The sequence below is a fragment of the Hipposideros armiger genome, unplaced genomic scaffold, assembly GCF_001890085.2.
Source record: "Hipposideros armiger isolate ML-2016 unplaced genomic scaffold, ASM189008v1 scaffold_403, whole genome shotgun sequence".
Taxonomy (NCBI): Eukaryota; Metazoa; Chordata; class Mammalia; order Chiroptera; family Hipposideridae; genus Hipposideros; species Hipposideros armiger.
Window position 1 is genome coordinate 1,268,250 of NW_017731753.1, and position 10,350 is coordinate 1,278,599.

General features: G+C 41.4%; 1 protein-coding gene across 1 annotated transcript in view; it reads right to left on the minus strand.

Moving 5' to 3' along the window:
• The window catches only part of KAT2B (lysine acetyltransferase 2B), a 112,475-nt gene that overhangs the window by 100,307 nt on the left and 1,818 nt on the right, over positions 1-10,350 (minus strand). The gene's annotated exons all lie outside the window — the stretch shown is intronic.

Genomic DNA, 10,350 nt, shown 5'->3' on the forward strand with positions numbered 1-10,350 from the left:
TCAATTCTCAAATTAATCTATGGATTTCGTAAATCAGATCAGTTGAGAGGGTATATATACTTACAACATACATATCAAAGTATGAATACCCAGAATATTTAAAAATCATCTGTAAGACATTAAGAAAAAGGCACAGTTTAATAGGAAAAAAGAGGCAAATCCAGGTGATTCAAAGAAAAATGAATGCTAATGGCAAATAAACCTATACCAAAATGGTCAAAATAACTAGTAATGGAGAACTGAAACATTAAAAGCCCTGTGAGATATTTCCTCATACTAATTAGATTGGCAAAAACTAAAAATAAAAGTTTGACACTGATAATATCTAATGTTGACCAAGACCTGAGGAAACATGCACCCTCATATACCGTGTGTAGGAAGGACACATTGGTACAGCCTTTCAGAGGCCAGATGGGAACGAACGATCAGGCCCTTTGGCTCAACTGCACTACTAGTAAGCTCTTATAGTCACACGTGCTCAGTGATATTTGTATAACATTTATTAGCACAGAAGAAAAATCTCATCTAAAATTGTATCAATAAGAGAAGAATTTATAAAATTATGCAGATTGGTACCACAAACTATTATGTCACCTTTATCAAGAATAAGGCAAACTATTTGTGCTGACAAGCACCCTCTCTAGGTCCTAGTGAATGGCAGAAAAGCAAACTCTAGAAATACATAGCATCGTCGAATTGTTTTTTAAACACATAAATAAGTAATTTACATCTATATGTACGTGGATATGTGGAGGAATTGGATAGATATAAACTTATGGCGGGCAAGGGAGGGGTAGGGGAAGGGACATTCACATTGTACTTTATATTCTTCTCGATGATATTCATATTCAGGGGTTGCTCACTAATTTTCTTTAACATTAATTCCTCTGGGGAAAATTCCAGCAAAATTCCAATGACAGTAACAGAGGCTCAGCTAAAGTGGTTGGTGGAATGGATGGTGGAAACCACATCCTTATCACAAGCCACATTTAAGAATTCAAGGATCCAAAACGTTTCTCCCTGTGGAGCTACTTCTAAAGCCCCCCTATTCCTCATTGGGTTCAAGCCAAAAAGTAACAAGCTTGCAATTCTTGGAGACTCAATACAGATTTTTAAAGATATAAATCTTAAATTCATCATTGCAACAGACTTACAGCAATTGGCCCAGAAAGAAGTTTACGCCACTTGTCTTAACTTCAAATAATGGCAGTGTTCATGGGGGCAGATAAATCAGCGGTCACAGATCTCATGGCAGGGAGATTTGTAATAGTCAAGTCTTGTCTTTCCCTTACGCAATAAAAATGTTACATCCCAAATATTAAATACACTTATTTAAGCCACTTGTGATTGAAGTGCTTGATGAATTCTACCAACAATAAACACTGATCCTTCAAAATGTAACTGAATAAAGAACTTTTCTTTCAAAACTGGCTAGCTTTGCTTCCTCAACGGAGTCTTTGGATCCCAGTAGCTTTTACAAAGTAGATTTTTATTTCTTTTGTTCGGAATGACTGAGACTTTATCCAAATAAATGGAAAATGCCCTGAAAACTAAGAGGAGGATGAAGGAAGGGAGATGGGAAGAGAGAGAGGGAGAAAACATAGGGCGAAACACTGACAAGTTTAAAAGCTTTGCCAGCAGCACAGGATTCCAGCTGTGCTGGCCAGCGCATGGCAGACAGCCACATGAGGATAACACATATTTGAAAGGGAGCAGGTCCAGGCTGAGATGCATTGTAAGTGCGAAATACTAAATTTCAAAGACTTAGTACCCAAAAGAAAAGCATTAAATTAAAATATCTCATTAAAAATTCTTTTATAATGATTACATGATATAATGACATGTTGGAATATTAGGTTAAACAAAACATCAGAATTAGTGAAATTATTGGTTTTTCTCATTTTTTTATAATGTGTATGTAGTGGGTTGAATAGCATCCCCCAATGTTCATGTCCACCTGGAACCACAGATGTCCTCCCGCGGCCTTATTTGGAAATAGATATGATTACTTAAGGTTCTTGAGATGAAATTATCCTGGATTTAGACTGGGCCCTAAAACCAGTAACTGGTGCTTTTATAAGAGAAGGGGCAGGGAGATTTGGACACCAAGTCACACACACACACACAGGGAAGACAGCCATGTGAACGCAGTGGCAGAGACTGAAGTGATATGATACATCTACAAACCAAGGAACATCACGGATTGCCACAAACCACAGATGCTAAGAAGAGGCCAGCAAGGAGCCTTCCCAGAGCTTTCAGAGGGAACATGACACCTGGATTCCAGACCTCTGGCCTCCAAAACCGTGAATAAAGGGACTTTCTGTGGCTTAAGCCACCCTGTTTGTGATCATAGGAAACTAATACATGGGGCTACTAGAAAATGTTAAGTTCTATATGTGGCTGTTGTATTTCTATTGGACTTCACTGCACTAGAATTTAAAAGAAATCCACCCCCAAAACTCAAGTCTTCACTATGGACCCTAACAGATTAGGCACAGAATAGTCCCAACAATTCCTGAGTGGTTCTAAGTGGTTCAAGTTATACCCCATTGAGATATCTGGAAGTCCTTTGAGCTCGGCTCACTTGTTTTACAATGTTTTGGGGATAGGATATGAAAAGTACTTCCTGATATATAGATGATGTATTACAGAATTGTACACCTTAAATCTATACAACTTTGCTAACAATTGTCACCCCAATAAACTTTCATTAAAAAAAAAAAAGGTACTTCCTACATGTGTACATGCACCATGGGACACTTCAAAACCTAAGTGCATAAAATTCTTAATGTGTGTGGAACTTATTACCCAATTTACTAAAGAGGGCATACAAAGTCCTTTAGAAAGCACTCAAACATTATCCTTTGACTGCCAGCAAAGCATTTTCTGCCAAGTGTCCCAAGCTGCTACCACCATGCCCTCTGCCTTGGCCTTCATACCTCCCCTGCAGATGTTCAGGCCCCTCCACTGCTCTCTGAGATAAAGAGGTCTCCTTCAAAACACCTTTCCCACGTCGCACCTTAATTAGGCAAGACAGCTGCTGTCTAAGGGAATTCCCAAGGGGATTCGCCTTGCAGCTTGAACAAAGTAGCAGCTGAAGGACAGCTTTTTAGGGAGGGTGCTGCAGAGCTAATTACTGCAGAAGCTAGCAACCCAGGCACAAGGAGAAGGCTGCCCAGATGACTTCATCTCCCCCAAGAGCAAGTCTCTGCAGACGTGGCAGAACCACGGAAAAAAAAAAAAAAAAGGCCACTGCATTGCTTTTGATGGGGCTAGGATAAAAATGTTTATGCCCCAACAGGATCCAAGGTTAGAGGTCAAGAAAATGCAACGGACTTGGTCATCACATACAGCAGCCAGGATAGGTGACGAGAAGGAAGCTAAACTGGAGAAATAAGTCATCATGACCCAGATGACAGAGGAGAGAGGAGGGCGCACGCAGTTCACGCAGTGTTGATGAGTAAGATGGGTGTGAAGATGTTTGGGTGACATCCAAAGGAACAGGAGAAAGACAGCCAAGCTGTCTAGCAAGAATCTGTCATGCTTAAAATACTGGAAAGTCGTATTTGCTAGAAGAAAACTTCAATCAGTGACAGGGATGTCCCAGAGCAAGAACACACTGATCAGAAATGCAGGGACCACAACTGAATCCAATGTATTAAGCACCTAAAATGAGAAAGGCACTGTCTACTTGGTCTTATCTCACCCTGTATGAGGAAAGTGTTCATTATGCCCATTAGTCAGAAGATCTAAGATGCGGAGGATCTAAGATGTGAAGAGACTTGCCTGAGCATCTTCAGTCTACGCTGCAGAAGAACTGAGTGTAGTCAGATAATTGGCCCTGTGGTTGTGTGAGGGGAGATTCTCATGCTATTTTACTACCTCTCTGCTCCAGGTTGGACAAAGGCAGAATGTTTAAAAGTCAAAGACCAAAGGGCCAGCCAAGTGGCGCTTTGGTTGGGAGTTGGCTTGGGATGCTGGCTCTGAGCAGCAGAGCCCTGGTTCAGATCCCACATGAGGGCCAGTGACGCTGTGCCCTCTACAGCTAAGATGGTGAACAACAGCTCGACCTGGAGCTGGGCTGCCGTGAGTTGTCGGCGATGGCATAGACTGCAGTGGGGCTGGCCGACAGCCGGCATGAGCTGCTGTGAGCCATCGTGAGTGACTGACCAATGGCCGCCGAGAGACTGCCTCACCCAGGAAGAGTGCAATGATCACAATACCAACATGGGCCAGCGAAGTGACGTCCTCCAGAACTAGACTGAAGAACAAAAGGACAGCACCTTGTCTGTTCCCCTTCCCCAATTCCCCAATGCTGTTCCCCTCCCCCAATTCCCCAATAAAAAATTTTTTAAAAAATAAAAAGTTACAAAAGTCACAAAACCATAAGATACAACTTCACACCCACAAGGATGGCTATAATCAAAAGAGCAGATAGTAACGAGTGCTGTCAAAGGATGTGGAGGAATGGGAATCCTTATAAGTTGCAGCACGGGGTGTAAAATGGCACAGCCACTTTAGAAAACAGGTTGGCAGTTCCTTAAAAGTTAAATATAGACCAGTGGAATAGAATAGAGAGCCCAAAAATAAACCCTAACATATATGGTCAAATGATTTCCCACAAGGGTACCAAGACCATTCAATGGAAGAAGGGGATCTTCAATAAATGATACTGGAAAAACTGGATATCCACAGGCAAAAGAGTTAAGCTGCTTGACCCTCACCTTAACATCAAATACAAAAATTAACTCCAAATAGAGCAAAGCCTTAAACATTAAACCTAAAACTATAAAACTCTTAGAAGAAAACATAGGGGAAAAGCTTCATGACATTGATTTGGTGATGATTTTTTAGAGTACGACACCAAAATGACAGACAACCAAAGAAAAAATAGGTAAACTGAACAATCAAAATTAAAAACTTCTGTGCATCAAAGAACACAATCAACAGAGTGAAAAAGCAACACACAAAACGAGAGAAAATATTTACAAATCAAACATCTGATAAGGGGTTAACCCAGAATAAATAAATAACTCCTATAACTTAACAAAAAATTAACAACCTGGTAAAATAATGGGCAAATGATGAATAGACATTTCTTCTTCAAAGACATACCAATGGCCAATAAGCACATGAAAAGATGTTCAACATCACTAATCACTAGGGAAATGAAAATCGAAACCACAATGAGATAACCACTCACACCAAACAGGATGGCTCTTATCAAACACAGAAAACAAGTGTTGGTGAGGATGTGGAGAAATTAGGATCCTTGTGCAATCTTGGGGGGAACACAAAATGGTGTAGCCACTGTAGAAGACACTATGATGGTTCCTCAAAAATTTTTAAATAAAATTACCACATGACCTAGCAATATGATCCTCTTCTGATTGTACAACCAAAATAATTGAAAGCAGGAACTTGAAGAGTTCCATGTTAACAGAAACATTTTTTATAACAGCCAAAAGGTGGAAGTGACCCAAGGGTCCATCAACAGATGAATGGATAAACCAAATGTTAGTATATGCATACAATGGAATATTATTCACACTTAAAAAGGAAATGCTGACCCATGCTACAGCATAGATGAACCATGAGGACATTATGCAAACTGAAATAAGCCAGATACAAAAGGACAAATACTGTAGGAGTTTACTTATATGAAGTACCTAGGGTAGTCAAATCACAAAGAAAGAAGTAGAATCAGGTCTAACCACTATGCTGTACACCTGAAGCTAATACAAAATAATATTGAATGTCCATTGTTACTTAAAAAAATCATTTTTTAAAAGTTTAAAAAACAAACAAACCCCAAGTAGAATGGTGGTTGCAGGAGTTGAGGGCAGGGAGAATGGGGAGTTACTGTTTAATGGGTACAGAGTTTCAGTTTTGCAAGATGAAAAGAGTTCTGTGGCTAGATGGTGGTGATGGTTACACAACAATGTGAATTAATGTTACTGAACGGCACACTTAAAAAATAGTTAAGATAGCAAATTTTATGTGATGTGTACTTTACCGCAATTAAAAATAAAAAATGTTTTTTAAAGTTAAACGTAAATTTACCACATGGAAAATAAATTAATAAATAAATAAATTTACCATATGACTCAGCAAACCCATTCCTAGTATCTAACATTCCTAGAGAAATGGTAACATACAAGGTCTGACAATTAAGTTCACCAAATTATTGCAACGATGTAGCTAAACTTTCTTGATATCAGAGGGATTATTTATTAGGAATTTGTACCAACTGGACCAAAATAAAAGTTTACTATTTGGAAGTGCTGAAAAGTCTGCATGAAAAAGACAGCTCGAACCTTTCTCCAACAATTCATGGCTCTTGCATCACGACAATGCATCAGCTCACACGGCACTGTCTGTGAGGGACTTTTTAGCCAGTAAACAAATAACTATATGAGAACACCCTCCCTATTCACCTGATCTGGCCCCTAATAACTTCTTTCTTTACCTAAAGATAAAAGAAATATTGAAGGAAGACATTTTGATGACATTCAGGACATCAAGGGTAATAGGATGACAGATCTCATGGCCATTCCAGAAAAAGAATTCCAAAATTGCTTTGGAGGGTGGACCAGGCACTAGCATCGGTGCATAGCTTCCCAAGAAAGTACTTCGAAGGTGACCATAGTGATATTCAGCAATGAGATATGTAGCACTTTTTCTAGGATGAGTTCACCACCTTAATTGTCAGGCCTCGTACGTATATCCACACAAAGACTGCACATTGACATCCACAGCAACATTATTCACATTAGCTAAACAGGGAAAGAACCCAAATGTCCATCAACTGCTGAATGCATAAACAAAATGTGGCATATCCATATACTGGAATATTACTCGGCAATAAAAAAGAATGAGATGCTGATAATAACATATGCTACAATGTGGATGAACTTCAAAGACATTATGCTAAGTGTAAGAAGCCAGTCACAAAAGACCATATATTGTATGATTCCATTTACATCAATGCCCAGAAAAGGCAAATTTATAGAAATAGAAAGTAGATTAACAGGCTGGGGGCTGGGGAACAAATGGGGTTGACCACGAACAGACACAAGGATCTTTGGGGTGATAGGAAACTTCTAAAGCTGAGTTACAATGAGGATTGTACAACTCAGTCAATTTCCTAAAAAAAAAACTGAATTGTACCCTTAAAACTAAAGAATTTTATGGCATACAATTTCTACCTCAATAAAGCTGTTTTTTTAAAATGACAAGAACAAGTTAACTATCACTACAAATACGGGTCTTCTGCAATGTGGCCCCAAAGTGTATCCTAAAATTCAATTATTTTCTCCTTACAAATTAAAGAGCTTAATAAATTACATTTGGGGGTTAGGGGGAAAAAAAAAAAAAAGACCAGCACATGGCAGGCACCATCTGTCCTTTTCTGATCTAAAAGGGTAAAAGAAGTTACAGTGTCTAGGTGTCCACTCCTCCGCTATCAGAATTTGTCTCCGTAAAGGAGAAACAGCAAATGACAGGAATAAGTGAGCCACTAAGTAGGTTGCCCTGTTTTTAAAATTAGTGGAGAGTTTGAAACAATTAAAACTTGCTAATAATAAGGCCCTGTTGAGGGTGTTGCTGTTGGGCTCCCTCACTCAACCCCTTTGACTTGCTCACATCCAACTTTCTGGCATGTTCACAAATTCATCCGAGCCTAATTAAAATCTAAAGTGGATTTCTGGGGCCGGCTGAGTGGTGCGTTGGTTAAGAGATTGCTTGGGACACCAGCTCTGAGCAGCAGACCCCAGTTCGGATCCCACATGAGAGTCAGTGACACTGCCCTCTACAGCTAAGATGGTGAACAACAGCTCGACCTGGAGCTGGGCTGCCGTGAGTCGCCGACGATGACGACGGCGTAGGCTGCAGGGGAGCTGATGTGAGCTGCCAAGAGCTGCCGTGAGCAGCCGTCCAGAGGCCGGCGACCAATCTGCCTCACCCGGGAATAGTGCAATGATAATACCAACATGGGCCAGTGAAGCAACGTCCTCCACAACTAGACTGAACAACAAAAAACGACAGCAACTTCTCTGTTCCCCAGAGCTGTTCCCCTCCCCCAATTCCCCAATAAAATCTTTTTAAAAAATAAATAAATAAAGTGGATTTCTGTACAGTGACTCTAGTTCCCCTCCTTGAGCTGTAGCATAAAATGTCAGCTACAGATGAGGAGGGTGAGGGAGGGGGGATGATCAATTTCTGGAAATGATTAAAAGGGAGTGAGGAGTGAGGCTGGGGATGGGGAGGACGAGAGTGAAAGGGTTTCCATTTTCATTTGCTACCACTATGGGCTGTCTGAACTTCCCTCTTGATGGTGTGCATATATTACTCAGAAAAAAACAAAACAATAAAAAACTTTGAATCCTCCTTTAAAGTCACCACAGCACCTGGAGTCCACTGTATGCAGCTGTGATCCTAACAAATTTTCCCTATGGAAGTGAACTGCTTTGGAAGCAGTCTGAACAATGCTCTTGTGATCCTCACTTTAACCTGCTCAGGAGTCACCTGGGAAAGCTTGTAAAAAGGCAGATTTTGATTCAGTAGGTCCAGGGTGGGGCCTGAGATTCCGCATTTCTCACAAGTTCCCACGTGAGGACCACACTTTTAAGCAGCAAAGATTTGAAGGGGGGAAAAAATGGTCTGACAGATATGGGTGTCAATACTGCTCCCTTCTCCCTAAGTTAACTTGAGCTTTCCATACATATATCACTTAAATTTAAATGGCTAAGTAATCCTTTCTAGCACATAATCCCTTTTTTTTTCTCCATTGTGTGACAACACTTCCAGGTCCCACAGTTAGTTGTATATGGAAGGTGAGCAGACATCATAAAGCTGTGAGTTGAAAGTGGGACTTTAAAAATCTAGGGACTTTGGGCACAAGTGAAAAGAAAGTTGGGGGGTGGGGGCGCTACTTCAGGAGATCAAAATTGCCTGGAATTGAAAATGAAATGAGAACTAGAAGGGGAGGAAAGATACCAGTGAGGTAATTCAGTAGCAGGAGAGTCTCTGAGCACCTCAATTAAGAGTGCCATTTTGGTGTGGAAAGCCACTAGGAACCACAAAAGCAAATACCGAACGGAGCAGTCAAGGATACAGATGGAGACTGGAATCATATCATGAAGAAATAACCCAGGGATAAACAACCCAGGTATAAACACCCTATTCGAGTGCTTCTCTTCTACCCTCTCCAACACTAGCCCATCAAAATCAACAAAACCATCAGGACATCCCAGTCTAGAAGAAGCTTGTGCTACCTGAATAAGGAACTGCCCTCTTTGTGCTAAATAATCAGGTCTGACTGAATGAAAGGCCCAGGACCCTCAGAAGATGCTAGAATGATGCCAGTGCTACCAGATGTCCTCAGGGTGGGCCAGACCCTTCATGATATCTGAGTCATCACCTCTCCAGGACCAAACCCAAACATGAATCCCTCTGAAAGGGCCTCAAGAGCTCCTGCGTGACACCAGAGCCAAGAAACTGGTGTCCCCGTTCCTTGGGACAATTCCTGGAATCTCTTTTAATGCACACATCCAATCTCAAGACTTTATCGGGGAGCTTGCCAAAGAAGTCAGCTCAGTCTTCAGCACAGTGGAAAGATTTGTCACACTGGCTGGCGCTGAGCAGCCCAGACAACCAGCGGACTGACAGGCTTCTTCCCTCTTCAGCCTGTTGTCTTGGCACCAAGTCAACCACAATGAGCACAATAAACAGCGCCATGTATGTTGCTTCCTTGGACAGCTCATGATCACATGGTATCAGTCATTATCTGGGCTGATGACTACTAAATCCACATAACCAGCCCAACCTGCAAAACAGCACTTCCAGCCCACATTCCCAACTGCCTTTGTCTGGCACGTCGACTCAGTGAGTTTTACAAGCAGGCTTGTCCTCAACTCCTACGCCCCCACTTCAACTATCCGGTTCTCTTCATTGGCATTACCTTTTTCCCACACCCTGAGGCTCAGTTCATCTGCATTCAATGCACTCACCCTAGGCCAGCTGAGTCTTCTTTCAAAGTCTCCCCCAGGTTTATACCCTCTCCATTCTCCTTACCAGGGCCCCAGGTCAGGACCTTCATAGCCAGTTAAAAGAAAACAGCTTCCTCCCCACTTGCAATACATCCCCACTCCTAGCCCTACATCTAACACCTACTGTCTAACACATCACCCTACACTTGGAAGCCATTTAATAATGTTGAGCACTTCCGTCTGATACTTTCCAACACAATTTTAGCCTACATCATCTTATTTTTCCCTCCCCACAGCCCCATAAGACAAGTAATTCAATGCCTAGAGAAGAAGGGGAGTGGGTGGAGGGGGGTGGGGT